Raw genomic sequence first — 22,741 nt, forward strand, 5'->3', positions numbered from 1 at the left:
ATAACTAGACCGGTAATCACTATTGCAATTTTATTTGAGGGAGAGGCACAAGCTAACATACTTTCTCTTCTTGGATCATATGCACTTATGATTGGAACTCTAAAAAGCATCCACAACTACTAAAGATCATTAAGGTAAAACCCAACCATAGCATTAAAGTATCAAGTCCTCTTTATTCCCATACGCCATGACCCACTTGTCCGTGTTTATGTTTAAGTCACTCACGCAACGCAGAAAATAAGAAAACCATGAACATATTGCAAACCCTATAGCGGAGATCCCTTACGCTTGCGCGACACGGAGAGCACCATAGTATATCACCAATAATAAAACATGCAACTCAAACCAATCACGATCATCAATTAACCCATAGGACAAAACTGATCTACTGAAACATCATAGGATAGCCATACATCATTGGGAAATAATATATAGCATTGAGCATCGTGTTTAAGTAGAGATTATAGGGGCTAAAATAGGGGTTACACCGCTACATAGAGGGGGGAAGAATTGGTGATGAAGGTTGTGAAGTTGTTGGGTAGATTGTGGTGATGGCCCAGGCTGCGTTTCGGCGTCACCGAAAGCGAGGGGGAGAGATCCCCCTCCTTCTTATTCTTACTTGGCCTTCTCCCTAGGTGGGAGAAGGGTTCTCCCTCTGGTTCTTGGTCTCCATGGCATGGGAGGGGCGAGAGCCCCTCCGAGATTGGATCTATATCTCTGTCTCTCTCTGTTTCTGCGTTTATGGTTCTGCCCTTTCACTGTTTCTTATATTCCCGGAGATCCATAACTCCGATTGGATTGAAAATTTCAAAAAGATTTGTTTCCGGATATTAGCTTTGTTGCGGCGAAAGAAGGGCAACAACCGCCTTACCGGGTGTCCACGAGTGTTAGGGGCGCGCTCACCCCCCTGGGGCGCGCCCCCTACCTCGTGGGCCCCTCGAGCATCGTCTCGCGTTGATTCTTCTTCCCAAAATTCATAAATATTCCAAAAAAATCTCCATCTGTTTTTATCCCATTTGGACTCCGTTTGATATGGGTTTTCTGCAAAAGGAAAAACATGCAACAAACAAGAACTGGCACTGGGCACTGAATCAATATGTTAGTCCCAAAAATAGTATAAAAAGTTGTCAAAAGTATATGAAAGTTGAATAATATTGGCATGGAACAATAAAAAATTATAGATACGACGGAGACGTATCAGCCGTCACCGCCGGCGAGTTATCGCTACACCCTGACGTTGTCGATGGCGTCGAGCTTCCACGGCCGGAGGGGGAGTTCCACATGGACTCTAGTGACGACTTGGCCGGCGACCCCGATGACGACTCTGACGACCACTTCGGAGATGACTCCGACGACGATGGACAACTGGTTAGTCATCTATACCCATTTATGTGTCAAATAGATCCTGGGGTTTCTCTAGTTACTCTTGCCTCCCCCCTTTGGAATAGAAATCATATGGTTATGTTCTCCCAATCCATGAAATCTGAGTAAGTTTCGTTAGATCTGCGTAGTGTATTGATTGTTTGAATGGTACAAGTGATAAGTGATTAGTTGTTTCATTTGTGGAAATGATTTCTGCTAGTAATCCGACTAGGGTCAGTGTTCATGCTAATAATTCCTAGCCAGGACTTGACAATTGATTTTGAATTACCTACATATGTTTGTGCCATTATTTTCTTCAAGATTGGTCTGTACATAGACGAATGTGCTTAAAAATCGAACCATAATCTCTGGATATGTATAAATAAATAGCCATAAATTCCTAATCCTACTTCACGGCATGTAATCATTGATTTGATGCCAATTTTTGGCAACTGCCAAATGTTCACTAGATATTAGTTTGTAACCATTAATTTGACGCCACATTTTTTTACTATTTGTATAGGTGCTGTCTGACGATGTGGACAGCGAGAATGACGATGTCCAAAGGAGGTACAAGAGGCAAATCCTGAGGGAGCTTTATGCAGGAATGCATAACAGACGTATTAGGACCTGGGACGGCAGCTATCGATGCTCATTTTGCAACCACAAGCTTCATGGCGCGTATCAAAGTGTTCTGGCGCATGCAAGAGGACGGTTCGTTGGCTCCTTCAAGTAGAAGTATTCTCGCAAGATGGCGCACGGTGTGTATGCCGAGTACCTGGAGAAGCTTCAGGATCGTGCCGTCATGTGAGATGAGATGTGGGATTGAACTATGTACGCTTGAGCATGCTTAATGACGGTTAAACTATGCTTGTGTACATGTACGCTTATTATCTATGTCTGAGTATGTTTAATCCATGTTTACTTATGTCTAATTGTGGGATATGGATGCAATCTGTTCGGTTGATGGAATCTACCTTCTTCCTCGTTTATTGGTCCCCTTTGTAATTTGTGTTAAATGTTGACCAAAGATTTAACTGACAAAATGTTAGTGTAGGTCAGCGAAAATTATATCGTTGGATGCGTATTTGAACATAGTGTTCAATGATATGATTTTTTGTGACATGCATAAACATTTCTTAGTTAAATATTTGGTCGAAATTTGGTACAAATTACAAAGGGGACCAATAAACCAGGACGGAGGTAGTACGTCAATCACACGGTTCCCAAAATTGGGACCGTGTGCAATGACTTTCATTTTGCCTGTTGCATCAATCACACACGGTTCTCAAAATTGGAACCTTGTGCAATGACTTTCATTTTGCCTGTTGCGCCAATCACACACGGTTGGCCCTAGCAAACCATTGCCTCTGAAATTCTTTGTGGGACAGAAAACCCTCACCACCCAATTCAAAAAACAAAAAATAAAACCCTTGCCATCCCCATGTCACAAAAACCCTCACCCCGCATGCCACTCCCTCTGGTCCCCATTCACACCTGTACAAGCTCCTCTGCGTCTATGCATGGCACCGCCTATCACGGCGGTAACCACTTAGCTCAACGCCTGCCGCCGCCACCAGGCTACCGGCAAACCCCACCGCATTTCGCCACTTCCTCTTGCCGCTGCCTATCGCCATTGACTTTCTCAACGCTGCTCGTGGTCGACCCAGCTCCGCTCGGTTGGGGAATCTGCCGTACTGAGGGTTCTTTCTCATGGACAACAAGGTAACTAATTTAATGAGATGTTATCTCATCTCTTATCCTAGTTCATCTGCCTCCTTTAATCACCCGACTAAAATCGCCGTGAATTCATTTTTATTGAAGATGATTTGAGGGTTTTCTTTCATTCATAGAGTGTACGGTGCACCGACACATCAGGACTTTGCAGTCTTCGCCAGACATTCCACCTCATCGTACCAGATGACTTGAGGATGCGCGTGTTATGTTCAACCTCACCCTAAATCGGTTGGCATGGCCTACTTTCCTGAACATATTCTAAATATTGCTACATTTGGATAAAAGGTACCACATGCACCATATACGTCAAAGGGAATTTTTCCCCCTCTTCTTTCTATATTAGGCAAATTAATGATGTATTGTTCTTTTGATTACTCTCATATTTCCATGACATCATGTTTACCTTATCTTTTTAATTATAGATTTTTGTCCTTCGATTTCAACTGTTGTACAGTTCCTTCAATTTGGGCCCATATTTGCATGTTACCATATTTTCTTTAACAATCCTACCATTTTCTGCAGCACGTCCCTTGCTATGCAACAGAACCTATAGTGCACAATCTTTCCCTTTACATAAATCAAGACTACAGGGATATCATACTGAACACAAAACATGGATGTACAATCGTTCGTACTGTAAGACTTGATGAACGTGGTGACTCCTATTTTGGCACTGGCCTTTGGAAAGAAATTTCTAAGTTTTATGTACTGAAAGTTGGCATTAAAATTGCACTACACATAAAAGGGTGTGGTCATGAGATATATGCTAACTTCCCCGACGATATCATCCGTCCAAACTTTGTTCAAAGTAAGTTTTCTTTTCAACTATCTGCATGTTGACTTACCTAGCAATATCAAATGAATTGTGTAGTATTTAAGCAACCAATTATTATTCCCTTTGCTTACTATATTCCTACTTAATAACTTCTAGTTACCAATACACTGTTCTATTGCCCTGTTTTAACTAAATATTCCCTGTACTCCCATTTCTATCAGAAAGCGCCACTGACAAGGAGACTCCGGAGGTGGAGAATAGGGCTGCCAACAAGCGGAGGCGGGGCAAGCTAGAACCACAAGCGACTCCAGCAGGCCTAGACTTCATCAACAGCATCCTCGATGATATGTTGACAGGCCTAGACTCCAGCAAGCGAGCTACAACCATCCTTTCTTGGTGGTGGTCCCCCCTATGGAACTCCACCCGTCTCGACCTCATCGACACCCACGAGCTCTGCCATGGCTATCGCAAGAGCTTGGATGCATTCTCCAAGATCCTCGGCAGTCACCTTGGCCCAACCAGAGGCCTTAGAATGGGCAAGTTCCGTTCAATGGCAAGGACCGAGAAAAGCTTGACAACTGGTTCCGATCCCCCACCCTAGATCAGCTTAAGAAGCTCACTTTTGATGATGGGCATATGCGCTTGCTGCCAACGTCCACGCTCCGCCTCACACCCATGCTGCGCGTCGCCAAGTTCAGGAACTACCATCCCCCTTTAATGATGCGCCCGCTCTTATTCTACCACGACTGAAGCACCTCAAGCTCGTCGTCGTCCGCCTCTCAAACGATGACATGGAGCGCCTGCTCCATGGCTGTACTGCACTCGAGTACCTTCGTCTTCAGGCAATCAATGGGTTGAGTACCTTCCACATCACCTCCATGACTCTCCAGACTATTTATGTGTGTTGCTGGTTCGGCAAGAAGACATCACAAGATCTGTACCACGGTATGGTCATTGAGGACACACATGCACTTGAGAGATTACTTGTAGTTGATCAAGTAGGTCCAACAAGAACCACTGTCATTTTTGCGCCGAAATTGACAATGATGGGCTACTCATCTGACAAATACTCCAAACTTGTTATTGGATCCACACCCGTTTAGGTACAATAGATTCCTTCTACCTCTCCTTCTATAAATTAACATTATTTCTAATTTTTAAGATGTTTGTTCATCTGTCATTCAAAAAATGATTCCGACAAGATTGACCCCGAAACTGCACACAGTGAAGGTCTTGGCACTAGAATCTATCAGCCCCAACCTGGAGCAAGTTGTCAGTTTCCTGAGATGCTTTCCGTGCCTGGAGAAGCTATATATAGAGGTGATGTTCCTTTCTTGTTAAATGTTAACCATAAGGGAGTTCAATTTGTGACACTTTTTCCAAGTTTACAATGACAATGTACTATGATTTCTAAAGGATTCTTTTGGAGGATTTTAGTACATACATGTCCCCCCCATATTGGTTGCTTGATCCATATGGTTACAATCCATATGCATTTCTCCTTTGGATTCTTCTGTACTAGTTTTATTAGGGAACTTTTCATACACTCCAACCTCTTGTGAAGATCGAATATGGCATGTTAATGCCCATGTTAATCATGTCAGAACGAAGATGGCATGTTAGTGCATTTTACAAATCCTGCAAACCAAATAGGCATGTAGTAGTGTTCAAAACTGCATGTAGGCACTAACACGTTTTCTTCTTTTGCAGATAAGATTAGGCCCAGTGGTGATGTGATACAATATAACAATCACGTCGAATGCCTAGATATGCATCTCTCAGAAATTACTTTGAACTCCTACCGAGGGACCTTACCGGAGATTATATTTGCCAGGTTCTTTGTTGTCAGAGCAAGGGTGCTGAAGGTAATGAGGTTTTCCCTACATTTATTTCGCAAAAATGAATGGTTTGTTGATTAGCACCGGCGCCTGCGGCAGAATAGAATAGGCTCCAAAAATGCTGAATTTCATTTTGGAACTTCAGATGACAGAGTAATCGGAAGTCATCGTGTCAACCCCATACATGACTTTGCAAAAATTGTGAGGTTTCGAAACCAGGCTTAGAAGTGGTAGTATTAGTTTGAACCTCTCTCATATCCATGTTCAGCGGGTCAGCGCGAGCGTTTGCAGCTGATGAGCTGAATTTCATTTCTAATATCAGTTTGAACCTTGTAATCTTCGAATTTGAGCCATATAACTGTGGAATTTGAACCTTGTAATACTTCAAGCTTTTGTGGTACAATCATTGAAATGGCATTGTATGAGACTCATATATTGGTAGCGCTATTTTGACCTTAATATGCAACGGTCTTAGATTTATTAACCATTCTTGAATCTGTTTACCTTATCGATCTCATGGCACACGATCTGTATAGCTAACTCGACTGCGATCTTTGACATTATTGCACACAGTTGGTTTCTTCCACTGTGTACCCTGTAGATCTCGAGTGTCCATCATCACCCTTCTATGTAACTTTGACCTTATCACCCATGGGTAAACTTATGACCGAAGTCATTCCACACACTTTGTTTTTACAAAGCTTTTTGCCAATAAATGCCCATGATTTGTCCCTCTTCTACCCGATGCGTGGCCAAACTAGTCGGGCGGAAAGCTTGCGTGGTAGCGTGGGAATAGGCTCACCGACGATACATTTGGCGCCTCTTCGAGTCCACGTGTGGTCAAACAAAACACGTGCGGTGTGGTGCTTTCAAGCATGCACTGGAATCCTCCGCTATGAACATCGTGACAAGAGGTGACGATTACAGGTCGGTCGGCCCCCATTTGTTATAGCGGCCATTTAATCCTTGTGTCTCTTCAACCTTTCGATCGCGCCCCACCATGGCAAGAAGCACATCCACCACAATAAATTCTTAGAGGGTATCCTGCGCGGCTCCAATGGTGCTCTGAGCGGCTGCCGACGACGAGCAGAAGTTCACCATGCATGCCATGGTGGACACCCACCGAAGGTTAACGAAGCTCTCGGTGGTGTACACCAACAACCCGGTCTGGGTGAAGCACTCCATCCACATCATGAAGATGTTTCTTGCCGAGGAGAAGTACAAGGTGGTCGGGTTCGACCTCGAGTACACCCGTGCTCGTGCCGGGTCTCGTACCAAGGTTGTCGTCGCCCATATGTGTGTGCGCAACCATGTCCTTGTCTACCACTACTGCCTGGCCACAAAGCCTTGCGAGCGTTTCGCCATGTTTGTCAACAGCCCCCACTACATGTTTGCTACGGTGGACATCACCAACGTGTCAAGGTGCTCAAGAATTTGGGCATCGCCTGCCAGAATCTTTTCGACATCCTGGGCCAATAAAAGATCTAGGGCAGCAAGGGGCATGAGAAGGACTCGCTGGTTCACCCTGCCGAGGCCATCATCGACCCCTACTACAGAGACATGAAGGATTCCTGCAACAAGGACAAGCGTGTCTGGCACTTGGCCTGGATGGAGAAACTCGACAAAGCTCACATCGTGTATGCGGCCAAGGAGGCATACACGAGCTACGACATGTATAGGCGGACCACTGACATAAGGAAGTGCCTCCTTCCCCAAAACGGCCAGGGATCCAGCCGGAAGTAGAGCAATGGCCAGCGTCGTCGCAACAAGAAGTAGATGATTAGATCCTCGTTTCTCCAAGTTTAGTATGCATGTAATTGCTTACTTTGGTGTGTGGAAATGTTATGTGTGTAATCACTTGTGTAATTGTATGCTTAATTTGGTTATGCAATGCTGTCTTTTTAAGTATATATAGACAGAGCAAATCACATCGCACACGGACTAAACAATGGAACCTGTCGGTGACGATTTCATCAATCACTGAAAATTGTATACCAGCAATCATTTGCTCATAACACACACAGCTTTTTAACAGGAATCATCCATGTTGTTATCGGTCTTCCCACACATTTCCGATTACAGACCTGTTTGCCGCGTATCACACACATCTTGTTAAGTTGAACTGTTTCTGTTCTCTTGGCTCATCTCAAATAGTTCATTCGAGTGAACTATATGTCATATATTGCACACACCTTCATCTGGCTACCCGCTTCTGTTGCTCCGCCTCATCACAAATAGTTCATCCGAGTGAATTATATGTTGTACATCGCACACGCCTTCATTTGGCAGCCCGTTTCTTTTATTCCTCCTCATCGCAAATAGTTAATTGAACTGAACTGTATGCCCTGCATCGCACACGCAACCAAAATCTAAACCGTGTTTGATGCATCCATCATCGCAAATGTTTTGCACCTTTTTTGACGGTTTTTCTACACCATCATTTGTGATTATTGCACCGCACATAGTTTCGTCGAAGGGTCTCTGATCGTAGTGTCACGTTAGCAGCATCCTGCAGTAGTGTGTGCTATCGGTGGGTGGCCTATGCCCCTGTTCCTCTTTCTTCTTGTCCCTTTTCCTCCCCCTTGCTCTATTGTGCACCCATCTTCACCCACCAACATCGAGGAACTGGCCAACAACCTCTCCTTGCTTCTCACTCCAAGACTTGGCACATCCTTGTTCTCTGAATACTTGTCCCCTCCTTTTAATATACTCTTGTGAATTGATGGGGTGCAGTGGTGTGTCCTTTGTTGTGTGAGAGGCGATCTCATACTAAACTAGTTTTGCTCCTTTTTGTTACCACTGGCATTATGCTTTCCCGTCCTTACTCCTTCCTTGTATGTTTTTGTTGTGCTCTAGTGTGTTTTCTCGACCATTTGCCTTTCCTTTTCTTTCATCTTATCTGCTTGACACTTTTCTTTGAAGACGGGTTCGCGGGACATCAAGAATCTTGTTCTCTTGCAGTTGTCTCCCTTAATCTGGGGCTTTTCCCTCCTAGAGGATGAGTAAAGACACTAAACAAGAGCAACAATCATGCAGTTAGATTATATTCCATCTTGGTGTTGATAACTAGTGAAACTAGGATCCAAGGCATGAATGTTTGACGTTGTTGATGGGTGTGGTCCAGTTTGTGCTGGGAAGTTGGGTTGGCAAGACCTTAGATTCATTCTTATTTGGATCTCTTGGTTCTCTTCCAGTGAATATCCCACCTTTAGGGCTTCCATTTTTTAGAAGCAAAGTGGATGGCATCAACAAGATAATCAATCAGATAGCTAGCTCGGCTTATTTTATGAAGCCTCGGGATATCGAAACCCTAATGTTTAGTGCAAATTTGGCAATGTGGCCTTTTAAAAAAAGGATGTTCTAGCATCTTGCTTTAGGATTTGTAGGGCCTCGACGCCTTAGCATTTCCTCTTCTTTCTTTGCACCCATGTTTAGTGTGGTTGATGTTCTTCATTGTAGTTTTTTGATAGCCTATATGCTCGGGTTGCGTCTCTGTATGTTCACCCAAGTGTGACACTCTATAATATGGTTGTCATCTTTTACGTTAGAGCACTATTATGTGTAAGTTTTTTCCTATATGATTTTAGTACGACACCATTTGACAACCAGTGGGGAAGCCCCCCCCCCACATCACTCTGAAACACAAAAAATAAGGGGCCATTCGAGAGCTCTCCGTGCTTCGCAAATGGAGCGTGGCCGAACACCTCAACTCCGTAGAGCCAGCTTCACAAAGTTACTTTCTTCTGTTCCTTGTCCCCTTTCTTCACCCGGATCCTAACCCTAGGAGCCCCCCTCCCCCCCCCCATTCCCACCCCACCTGACACGGCATTGGTGCTTCATGATACCTTAGCAAGTTTCCCACCCCATCTCCAGTGTATTCACCGTCCCATCCCCGAGTACCACCTCTGTTGGAAATATGCCCAAAAGCCAATAAATAAAGTTTTTATATTATATTTCCATGTTCATGATTAATTTATTTTCTATTCTATAATTGCATGGCATAGATAGAATTAAGTAAGATAAAAATAGATTGGGCAGTCCTAAATTAGACCAATTCAATTCAGCTTACGAATAATTCTTGAATATGATATTCAAAGGAAAACCTAATTGATGTGTGGAATAATAAGCACTATAAGAGATCCCTAATAAGGCCTCTGAACTAGCTAATTTATTGTTTTCCTCATCATGGTCATGATTAATGTAAAAATGATGTCGGCAATAATGAGAACACATTGTTAGGGTAACAATTGTGTTGGATACACTTAATTTGTGAAATATTGTTGTCCGTATTTTCTCATGATGTGTTCTTAATTGCGTCCTTAGACCATGAGAATATCGTGGACCTAGATATCGAGTGGTTTCTTGGGGTTACCCAATGTTACTATGTAACTATGTGACTATAAATGTTACTTTTGAAACACCAAAAAGCATGTCGTGGTACTAGATATGTGAATACTGGGATTTTCCCCTCCAGTGATAGAGAGATACACTCTAGGTCCACTCGGAATTGCAGTGCCCAACATTGTCTGGCCAAGTAGTGACTAAGGAGTTAGTCACGGGGATACCAAAAAAGGAAATGAGAAAAGAGTAATAACCGATAACGAGGATAACTAGGTATAGTGAGCAAGATGGTGATCACGAGGATAGATACTAACATCTTGTGTTGGATTATGACACGTATCGTGAGGCAAAGGGAGTTGTATCTGATAATACAAGGTTCGCTCGATAAAGATCTTGGATGACATGTGGGAATTATTTTGGGTCTCCAAATCCTGCTAATAATTATTGATTGGAAGGTTTTCCAAACATGTACACATATGCTCGAGGATCACACACTTAAGGTTTAGCGACATTAAGGTATTCTAGAATCTAATGGAGAATGAAAGAGAAGGGTTCTGAAACTGTTTCACAAGGTTTGAAAACATTTCGGAAGGTCTTGACGTGTCCAATGATATATGGAAAGCTTTTGGATGGGCTCGGAAGGTTCAAAAATTATGAAAGGTTTATGTTACTTTGGTCCCCTTGCTAGGGGGGGGCAAGGCAGCTCAATAATGCCCAAGTCATATTGACCCAACATGCCTTGGGGGCAAGAAAACCCTAGGAGGAGTCCACTTCCTGTGTCGACGACCCTCCTCCTCCTAGCCACCTATATAATGGGACCAGGGGTGCACCAGGAGAGAAACCCCGAAGCCTCTAGTCAAGCCTCTCCTGTTGGTTGTGTCCTGTCAACTCTAGTTGGCCACCTTTCTTTCTCTCCAGATTAGATCTAGTTCTTCGTCATTGCTCTTTGTGTTGGTCTAGCTGTTTCTTTTTCGTATGCGTGAACACCTTGGAGGCATTGTAACCTTCGACGCTAGATCGGATGGGGGTATAACTTAGTGGCGGGGTCAGAGGGCTACTTCGACATAGTTAACATCTTTGATGTGTTACCTGCACCTCTATAGTGATCTTGGTTGGATTGTGCGTGGTAACAAAATATTATTTTACATATCACGTTCCCCTACAATGGCCCCATCTTCATCACACTCGGATGCCAACCTGCTCAACTCCCTCCTTTGTTCGTCGCCGGCAACCAGGTGACATGCTCCGTCGAGCCTTCCGTCGAACGCATAGCTACATGGCCCAAAAAACATCTGATCAATCATGGGCTACCAACCTATGCCAAAGAGAGGAGCGATTGTGCGTTGCGGGACACATCACCACTCTGTAGAGAATTTGGCTTCCTTGGTGGCAGAGTAAGAGTTGGAGAATTCAGGAAGGTAGCCAACTTCCAAACATGCCCTAAATAGCTACTCCCTTTGGTCCTATACTAGCAAAAGCGGCTATCTGTTTCAATCGAAGAAAAAAATAACCACATGCCCCTAACCCAATAACCATCACTGAAGACCCCTATAGGTCCATGTCCTTTATCTCAACACATGTCATCCCATCTGTGTTTCCACTTATCCTTCTTCCCACCCTCGCCGACGGTCGCCTCAGTGCTCACACAATCACAACTCGTTTGAATGTGTTAAATCCTAAGGCTTCTCTCTCTTGGCATAAGATGATAAATCTGTTTGTTTGCGATGTTTTGAAGAGGCCTGCATGTGTGGTTATAGCTGATTTTTTTGTCTCCAATCTGGTTTTGCTTAGGTGTTCATTTCCAATCCGAATCGGCACCGGTACGAAAGAAAGACGGATCATCGCTATTGATTAAGATTGCACCCTAAATTGAATTTTGCAAAATGGTTAACAGGTAAAATGACATCGTATTCAGATTTTAAACATTTTTCTAAACAAATTCCATATTAATATGTTAAATTTGGAGGTAGGGTTCAAAAGTTATGGATCTTTCGAAAAAGCATTTGATATGGATTGTAGGTTGATTAACCCAAATACCAGGGGGGTCCAGCAAAAATGAAAATATAACTTGTAACTGGACTACGGGTTGATTAACAGAAACACCAAGGGTTTTCCATGAAAGAAAAAATCTGAGTTAAAACTAGACTGTGGGTTGATTCTCAGAAAAAGCAAGGGCTTTTCTACAAAACATGCGACGGGTGGGCAAAAACAGTCATCTGTTTATTAGTAGGTATATATAAAGCTAGAGTTTTGCATGCCACCAATTTACAATGTATTAATATATCTAAAACATATTTGATATTGCGGAAACACTTTTTGGAAAAATTCGTGAGTTTGATATGTAAGTATATATATTCCAAGTATTTGCAATGATAGAGGCGGAGGTGTCCCGTCTTTCGATGAGATGATGGATTTCGCTTTGGTGGAAGTCGACTTTGACGATCCGACTACGAACGTGCGAGGACGTCGCGCCTTAGCAATCGCTAAACCAACTCCGAGAGGTTATTGGCCACGCCGGAGCACGATCAACCTGACCACGAGGGTCTGTTTCCTGCGAGCAAATGAAGAACAAGCAAGAAACTGAGATTGCAATCTGGATATTGCGAATATAAGATGAAAACTTTATTGATCAAGGTGGGTTCTGTGACGCCCTTTTTCTGGTCGTTGAACACAAACGAAGTACGCGAAGTTGCAGCTATGGCGAACTTTAATCTAAACAAAACCCAAAGTCTAAACGGTGCCCTAAGGGCTGTATATATGGAGGAAGAGAGGGGGAATTTCGTGGCCCTTGGTGGAGGGGTCCGAAATCAACCCTATCTCTTGTTTCCCCACACATACGGACTCTAAAAATAGCCTATACTAATGTATTTCGAAATTACATGGGCCTGGGCCAATAAAAAGGTGACGCAGCACCTATAATAGCCTCGGGACGAAATTTATGAAGTGGTATCTTGTATATTTCGTCCAAGGCTTCATGCACCCATTATGGTGGCTTCAAAGTCCTGAAATCATCACTTGTAACTCCGTTCTTGTTCCCCTTGCGCATGGCATCATCTCCATGCTTGTTCTTGCTCCAATGTTCATCCTTCTCCAAGCTAGGCCCTTCATTTGTAAGCAAAACAAATGTATCCAATTTAGGCAGCATCATATTCTCATGAACATTAGAATCATTACCAAGAAACGAAAGTACCTGATAATTTAATTGGCGTGCGCGAGCTCTAGTAATTGGCCCCGTATATGTAGCAGTAGGGGCTGTGGGTGTAACAATGGTATTGATGTCCTCATCATCCTCCCCTTCTTGAAATGAAGTCGTCCTCGACGGAAGCTCATCTTCCTCACCCAAATAAGGCTTCAAATCTGCAATGTTAAAAGTGGGACTAACCCCAAAATCTGCAGGCAGCTCAAGTTTATATGCATTATCATTTGTTTTCTCTAACACCTTAAAGGGACCAGCAGCACGTGGCATTAGCTTTGATTTGCGCAAATCAGGAAATCTATCCTTACGCAAATGTAACCAAACAAGATCTCCAGGTGCAAACACAACATGTTTTCTACCCTTATCTCCAGCAAGTTTATATTTAGCATTCATACGCTCAATGTTTTCCTTAGTTAACTCATGCATCTTTAAAATCAATTCAGCACGTTGTTTAGCATCAAAATTAACCTTCTCCGAAGATGGAAGAGGCAACAAATCAATAGGTGCACGAGGTAGGAAACCATACACAACTTCAAAAGGGCACATCTTAGTAGTAGAATGCAATGAACGATTATAAGCAAATTCAATATGAGGCAAGCATTCCTCCCACATTTTCTTATTACTCTTCAAAACAGCCCTAAGCATAGTAGACAATGTTCTATTGACTACTTCAGTTTGTCCATCAGTTTGGGGGTGACAAGTAGTACTAAAAAGCAGTTTAGTCCCCAACTTAGCCCATAAACATCTCCAAAAGTGGCTAAGAAATTTAGTATCACGATCTGAAACAATAGTATTTGGCACACCATGCAAGCGAATAATTTCACGAAAGAACAAATCAGCAACATTAACAGCATCATCGCTTTTATGACATGGTATAAAGTGTGCCATTTTCGAGAATCTATCCACGACAACAAATATGCTATCCCTCCCCTTCTTTGTTCGAGGTAAACCTAAAACAAAGTCCATAGATATATCCTCCCAAGGAACACTAGGTACAGGCAAAGGCATATATAAACCATGAGGATTGAGTCGTGACTTAGCTTTTTGACATGTAGTGCAGCGAGCAATAAAACGCTCAACATCCCGTCTCATCTTTGGCCAAAAGAAATGTGTAGCAAGTACGTCCTCCGTCTTCTTCACGCCAAAGTGTCCCATTAATCCTCCTCCATGCGCCTCCTGCAACAACAAAAGACGAACGGAGCTAGCTGGAATGCATAGCTTGTTAGCACGAAACACAAATCCATCGTTAACGACAAACTTGTTCCACATTCTTCCTTCTTTACAATTCTGCATTACATCTTTAAAATCAGCATCCTGCACATATTGATCTTTGATGGTCTCCAAACCAAATATTTTGAAGTCAAGTTGTGAAAGCATAGTATAGCGACGAGACAATGCATCAGCAATAACATTTTCTTTTCCCTTCTTGTGTTTAATGACATAAGGGAAAGTCTCAATGAATTCAACCCATTTAGCATGTCTACGATTCAGTTTAGCTTGACTTTTAATATGTTTCAAAGATTCATGATCAGAATGTATAACAAATTCTTTGGGCCATAAATAATGTTGCCATGTTTCTAAAGTCCGAACAAGAGCATATAATTCTTTATCATAAGTAGAATAATTCAGACTAGGCCCACTCAATTTTTCAGAAAAGTATGCAACAGGTTTGCCATCTTGTAATAACACACCTCCTAATCCAATTCCACTAGCATCACATTCAAGCTCAAAAGTCTTATTAAAATCAGGAAGTTGGAGTAAAGGAGCATGTGTCAACTTATCTTTCAATACCGTGAAGGCTTCTTCCTGTGCGGTACCCCAAAGAAAAGACACATCTTTCTTTGTAAGCTCATTGAGAGGTGCAGCAATGGTGCTGAAATCTCTCACAAAACGCCTATAGAATCCAGCGAGGCCAAGAAAACTCCTCACTTGTGTGACCGTTTTGGGCTGCGGCCAACTCTCAATAGCTTCAATCTTGGCTTTATCAACTTCAATTCCCTGTGGAGTAACAACATAGCCAAGAAAAGATACTCGGTCGGTGCAAAAGGTGCACTTCCCAAGGTTACCAAACAAACGTGCATCACGTAGAGCAATAAAAACAGCACGTAAATGTTCCAAATGTTCTTCCAAAGATCTGCTATAAATCAGTATATCATCAAAATAGACTACCACAAATCGTCCAATGAAAGCACGTAAAACTTCGTTCATTAGTCTCATGAAAGTACTAGGTGCATTAGTTAACCCAAAAGGCATGACTAACCACTCATATAATCCGAACTTAGTTTTAAATGCTATTTTCAATTCATCCCCCAATTTCATACGAATTTGATGGTATCCACTACGCAAATCAACTTTGGAGAATATTGTAGAGCCACTCAATTCATCAAGCATATCATCTAGCCTAGGAATAGGATGACGATAACGAATAGTAATATTATTAATGCCTCTACAATCAACACACATACGCGATGTACCATCCTTTTTCGGCACTAGAATAATAGGAACAGCACAAGGACTAAGGGATTCACGTATATAACCTTTGTCGAGAAGCTCTTGTACTTGACGCATAATCTCCTTCGTCTCCTCTGGATTGGTACGGTATGGCGCACGGTTTGGCAGTGAAGCACCGGGAATTAAGTCAATCTGATGCTCAATCCCTCGAATAGGTGGTAATCCCGGTGGCACGTCTTGTGGAAAGACGTCAGCGAACTCCTGCAAAATGTTAGTGATAGCAGGAGGCAAAGAGGAAGGCACGTCCTCGAATGAAAATAATGCCTCTTTGCACACAAAAGCATAGCAAACAGATTTGCTGAAATCTAGCTCATCAATATCAGATTTGGTGGCAAATAAACATGCACTTTTCAATTTAATTTCAGAAGCAACACTAGATGGTTTATGATTAGGCTTCATTTGTTGCTCAAATTCTTTTGCCACAATCTGATTTTCACTCTTATTCTTCTCCTGTTTTGCTTTATTAGCTCTATTAATATCATCTTTCCAAAATAGAATCAGGAGTCATAGGAAGCAAAGTAATATTTTTATCCTTATGAACAAGAGTATACTGATTGTTTCTACCATGGTGTACAGAATTTTTATCAAATTGCCATGGTCTACCAAGTAATAAGGAACATGCTTGCATAGGTACCACATCACAATCAACATAATCAGCATATGTAGAGATACTAAAATGCACACGAACAGTACGTGTTACCTTAACCTTGCCGCTGTTGTTGAACCATTGGATGTAGTAAGGATGTGGATGTGGTCTTGTGGTGAGAGAAAGCTTCTCCACCATCTCCATGCTAGCCAAGTTGTTGCAGCTCCCTCCATCTATGATGACGCGCACAGAACGTTCTTTCACAACTCCCTTGGTATGGAACAAATTGTGCCTCTGATTTTGCTCAGCTTGTGTGACCTGCACACTCAAAACACGTTGAGCAACTAAACATTCATACCTGTCAGCGTCTTCAGGAGCCATGTATTGCGTCTCATGATCAGAATCATCTCCACCATGTTCTTCACGTGTAATAAGAGCCAAAGTCTCCTCATCATAGTCACTAGCGGACTCATATCCACCATCCGCGGTAGCAATCATCACACGCGGAGATTTGCATTCTCTCGCATAATGACCTCCTCCCTTACAACGACGACAAATAATATCACTTGTGTGCCCTGTTGATGCCATGGAAGAAGAAGAACTTTGTGCAGGCCCAGCGGGTGCGCTCTTGGCAGATAATGGTGGTTGTGCCTGTTTTCTTGTATCACGACTGGAGAGGCACCTGATTGAGGTGCTGGTGCAATTGAAGTAGAAGATGCACGCGGTGTCCATGATGAAGGTCGGCCTGCAGAAAAGTTAGTTCGCGCCAATGCGTGTCGATCCTGCACTTCACGTTCAGCTTTACAAGCAAGATGGAATAAACGAGTGATATTAGTATACTCCTTATAGTCTAGAATGGTCTGAATCTCTCTATTTAATCCACCCAGAAAACGTGCAAGCAAAGCTTAATTCTCCTCAACAATACCACATCTAATCATGCCAGTTTGTAATTCCTGATAATATTCTTCTACAGAATTTTTTCCTTGTCTTAACCGCTGTAATTTTTGAAGCAATTCACGTTGATAATATGGTGGAACCCAACGAGTACGCATAGCAGTTTTTAAAGCAGCCCAAGTAGTTGGAATAGGATATAATCTACAATGTTCAGACCACCATACACATGCAAAACTAGTGAAAGCACAAACAGCAGCGGCAACCCGTCTCTCCTCGGGATATTGTAAACATGTAAATCGTTGTTCAGTTTCTAACTCCCAAGTAAGATATATATCAGGAACATATCTACCCTCGAAAGGTGGAATATTCAATTTCAGTTTAGGAAGATGGTCATGATCTCGTACCTGAGGGAAAGCCCTACCATTGTGATTATTTGCATGTGGACGACCTGGTGGTTGTGGTGCAGGTGGTTGCACGTAGTTCTGATTTTGAGCAACCTCATCCTCGTAATCTCCCACATAATCATCCTCCTCCGCATCAGCAGCAGGAGCCACAGAAGTATCAACAGCAGCACCAACAGTTTGGCCAAACGCAAGAGGAACACGGCTCGCTCGGCGGAGGTCTGTTTCGCGACGTGGAGGTAGTCGTTGTTGTTGTTGTTGGAGAGGTGCGTTAGGTGCAGCGGGTGGTGGTGGTGGAAGACGCGCGAGCAATTCATTAAACTTGTTATCGAGCTTTGTTTCGAACGTCTTCTCCATGCCATCTATCTTCTCCATGGCCTCTTCAAATCTGTTTAGCACATCTTGCACCTGTCCACTCATCATTTGCTGAAATTTATCATGCAAATCCTTATTCGTCATGTTCTCCCAGTCAGTCTCGTCGGCTTGTGATCCTGGCATGGTTAGCAGCAATAGAAACACACAAGAATATGATCCTACAGACTAATAACAAGAGGTGGTGGTGGGTGTCACAAATCCGTCAAGCAAATCTCAAATTCTTACCAGTTCTTACCCAGCAGCAGGCGGTGATTGGCAACCGTTGCAGTCATAAACTCTCAAAGCTTGGATAGAGCGATTACCAGGGAGAGTCAAACGCACGATGTAGATGTATGTGGAGCTGGGAAGGCTTATAATATGGTAGCAAAAAGGGTCAGCAATAATCAATTCAGAGATGCAAATTTGAATAAACGCTCAACGACGGTACTGTGCTGGTCCTAGGCTAGACTGTGCTAGAGACGCGAGCCTAGAACACCAACAAAATCACGACGCGGCATGTAAACAAGGGAAAAGCACACTTTGGATTTTTTTTTCGCTCTTTTTTTTTGCGCTGCTTTTTTTTGCGAAAAATCACTATAATGGCGAGTGTCTCAAAACTCTTCCTAGGTCAAACTGACAGGATGGGCACGAAATTTTTTTTTACCAATTTTTTTTTCGACTGCCCGGACCCAAAAACTGGAAACGGGTCAAAAAAAACTTCCTATAATGGCACCTGTCTCAAAACACTCAGAAACACCTAAAAATAGGATAGCCAGAAAATTTTTCGAAAAATGCGTTCTCGAAAAATTTTGGGCCTAAACGGAGGGTGGTTTCCGGACTCTTTTTTTTTCCGAAACCTACTCCGGCAAGGAAACACGAATCGGAATCTAGATGGATCTCGAAAACAAACCTAATATGACAAGAACTCGGATTGGTGGTGGATATATGGTGGTAGATGGCAGCGGTGGTGGTATATGGATACGGATTCGAAGCGGTGGCGGATAAGCGGTGGTGGTAGATGGCAGGGGCGATGATGATGGTGCGGCGGCGGCGTGACAACTTATGACCAGAACTCGAAACTCTAAAAGACTAGACTCTAAGACCAGCAACTAGACACGACGATGCAACCGCAAATTCAACAAAGCAAAACCCTAAAAAGATTATGCAAAGGCTCAGATTGGTTCGGATATGATGAACTAACCCTAATTTTTTTGTGGCTTTTCCGTGGACTGTAGGTATGAAGAACAGACTCGATCTAAACTACGAAAAACTGTAAAATCTCACCGAGCAACCTAGAAATCTGATACCACTTGATAGAGGCGGAGGTGTCCCGTCTTTCGATGAGATGATGGATTTCGCTTTGGTGGAAGTTGACTTTGACGATCCGACTACGAACGTGCGAGGACGTCGCGCCTTAGCAATCGCTAAACCAACTCCGAGAGGTTATTGACCACGCCGGAGCACGATCAACCTGACCACGAGGGTCTGTTTCCTGCGAGCAAACGAAGAACAAGCAAGAAACTGAGTTGCAATCTGGATATTGCGAATATAAGATGAAAGCTTTATTGATCAAGGTGGGGTTCTGTGACGCCTTTGTCTGGTCGTTGAACACAAACGAAGTACGCGAAGTTGCAGCTATGGCGAACTTTAATCTAAACAAAACCCAGAGTCTAAACGGTGCCCTAAGGGCTGTATATATGGAGGAAGAGAGGGGGAATTTCGTGGCCCTTGGTGGAGGGGTCCGAAATCAACCCTATCTCTTGTTTCCCCACACATACGGACTCTAAAAATAGCCTATACTAATGTATTTTGAAATTACATGGGCCTGGCCCAATAAAAAGGTGACGCAGCACCTATAATAGCCTCGGGACGAAATTTATGAAGTGGTATCTTGTATATTTCGTCCAAGGCTTCATGCACCCATTATGGTGGCTTCAAAGTCCTGAAATCATCACTTGTAACTCCGTTCTTGTTCCCCTTGCGCATGGCATCATCTTCATGTTTGTTCTTGCTCCAATGTTCATCCTTCTCCAAGCTAGGCCCTTCATTTGTAAGCAAAACAAATGTATCCAATTTAGGCAGCATCATATTCTCATGAACATTAGAATCATTACCAAGAAACGAAAGTACCTGATAATTTAATTGGCGTGCGCGAGCTCTAGTAATTGGTCCCGTATATGTAGCAGTAGGGGATGTGGGTGTAACAATGGTATTGATGTCCTCATCATGCAAAGTTATCAGTAGCCAAAATTTTAAAAGCGTGACTCATCAAGTGTTGTCTAAAACAAAAAACTTTTGCGGTACAAGTATATATTGCAAACTTTCCATACCATATTGTCATTCAAATGGATGTACCTAAAATATTGGATGCAGGGAGTATAAAGCAATCCATTAGTTGGCAGCAACAAGGTAGAAAGAAATGTCCAAATGAAACTATGCAAAGAAAAATTGTAAAAATTAATCCAAATTTATTATAGAAGTTCATCGGAAATACAAAGCAACTCAAAGATAATGAAAATTACATTAAGATCCCTGGATCACCGAACTATCATTGCCACTGCCACTGCCATAATGAGTCATAGATACGCCGCTATCTACGCTCTTCTACCGGAGTCGGCCTGACTTTGTAGATGACAATCAAGGCTTCGTGCACGTTCCTCAAAGGATCAGCCCCTCGAAATCACTGCTTGAGTCGACCTCAATAACCTGGCACTAAATCTCATTGTCGCGTACGCATGACGAGAAACTCTAACCCCGCCATCCCAAGGATTCTGAGGAGAAAAGAAATTGAAAATGTGCAAATCAACTACCCACGCTGAGATGGATTGCTTCATCTCAAAATATGCAAATCTACCGCAAAAAGGAAAAAAAAATGCCCACGCTGAAATGCCAAAAATGATCAGCCGTGGCAGCTTCATCAACAAATGGAATCTCAATCTTAGACAAGAAGCAATAGTCATTAAATTTGGCATTGGACAATGCAGACGACTAGCGAAAGATGTCTGTACCCGCGATCTCACTTGTTATTTTTACTGTCGATCGCACGCCCTCTGCTCTCCCTCGTGCTCAGAGGTTCTCATTCGAAAAGGAAGCCCACTCCAAGCAACATCTTTTCAACGCAACACATGCGCCCATGTGTGTGAGAGAGGGTCACTAACATGCCATCTAGCCTTGATGGGACGTCCGTGAGCGTTGACGCGTTGCAATCCGTGCTGCTACTTGTTTATTCCGTCAGCAGCTTAAACATATGCTCTGTTTTTCTTAAATTGTAAGTAGCCATGACAGTGTTAGTGTTGTGCGTTTGCGAGGTGTGTCAGGGTGCAATTAAGAGGCTCCGACCATTTGATTCGGTCCGTTCTTCCATGGACGGGTTGTGCATCGAACCCTATGTGAAACAGCTTGCCGTAGCTTGCATCCTGTCCAAACTATATTCTGTTTCATCGATCCAAACGTTTGTTAATGTTTTTTTATCCATGAGATCGATGCTGACCGTGTCGTGGACCATTAAGAACAGCCAAGTAATGAAATAATGTGCCATTTGAATGTTCGTAAAGGGAAAAAAAGCTTATTTTTTTGCGGTGAATATTACAGTACTATCTAACGAAAATGCCTGCCTGTCATATATGAGTCTGTCATTAGCTTCTTTGTGTGGTACTGTATGGAAATGAAATTAGTTTGAGTAGCTTCCGGCCGATATTTATACAAACCAAATTCAAGCAGTTCAACATTTAATATTGAGGAGAAAAACTAGCCACCAAATTTATAGGCATACTTATTCTTTTGAGTAGGAACACTAGTCATGTTACTTTCCGTTTACCTTTGTCAATCGAGATGTCATGTCACAATCAAGAAATGCAGTCCAGTCAACTCCATTGTACTAAATGACAAAAACAATTACACAGTAGGGCTTGATACTTCAAGATCGAGGGGAAAGCAAACAGAGTAGTTTTGTGAAAACAGAGTCTGATACCAACATCTTCAACACTGACAGTAAAAATCTGCGAAAAAACTGAAGAATTTTTCTCATGTGCGGTTATGGAAATTTTTTGTCCAAAAGGACCCCCGCCGAACGCTATTGTCAAAAAGGACTATCTGCAGATAAAAACGTCAAAAAGGACCCCCTGACTAGTGGCGGCAGGTGCGGCAGGCGACACGTGGCACCTGCCGCCACACCAGGAGGCGGCGGGCCCCGCCGCCACCGCAGGAGGCGGCCGCGCGGTGCACAACGGATTCGGCACAGTGCAACGGAACGGGTGAGGCCAGGTGGGCCACGCCGCCACTGGCTGAGGCGGCCGCTGCTGCCCATGCCGCGCCCAGGCCGACAGCAGCATCTTCACGGGAAGCGAGGCGCGGGCCCGGCCGCCACCGGGTGAGGCGGCAGCGCGCATGCGGCCCGACAGCCCTGACGGCGCTGATTTCAACGGCGCTGATTTCTATGACAGCGACCTGACGGCGCTAATTTGGACGGCGCTGATTTTCCTATTGCAGATGGCGCTGATTCCCGTGTGCAACAGCGACCCTGACGGCGGTGATTCCCACGAGCGGGAAAATGCACGCTGATGCTTCTTTCGCCCAAGAAACAGTCTTGCTTTAGCTTCTTTTGCCTCAGCGGATAGGACCGCACTGTGAGAATCGCTCTGGCTATTGCTTGAGAGGATGCGACGGCATCAGTCACTCGCTGCGGGAATCCAATACTGCGGGAAGCTATTGCGCCGACACTACAGGGATCCTAAAATTTACTGCTTA

Source organism: Triticum aestivum, chromosome 1B, assembly GCF_018294505.1.
Source record: "Triticum aestivum cultivar Chinese Spring chromosome 1B, IWGSC CS RefSeq v2.1, whole genome shotgun sequence".
Classification (NCBI taxonomy): Eukaryota; Viridiplantae; Streptophyta; class Magnoliopsida; order Poales; family Poaceae; genus Triticum; species Triticum aestivum.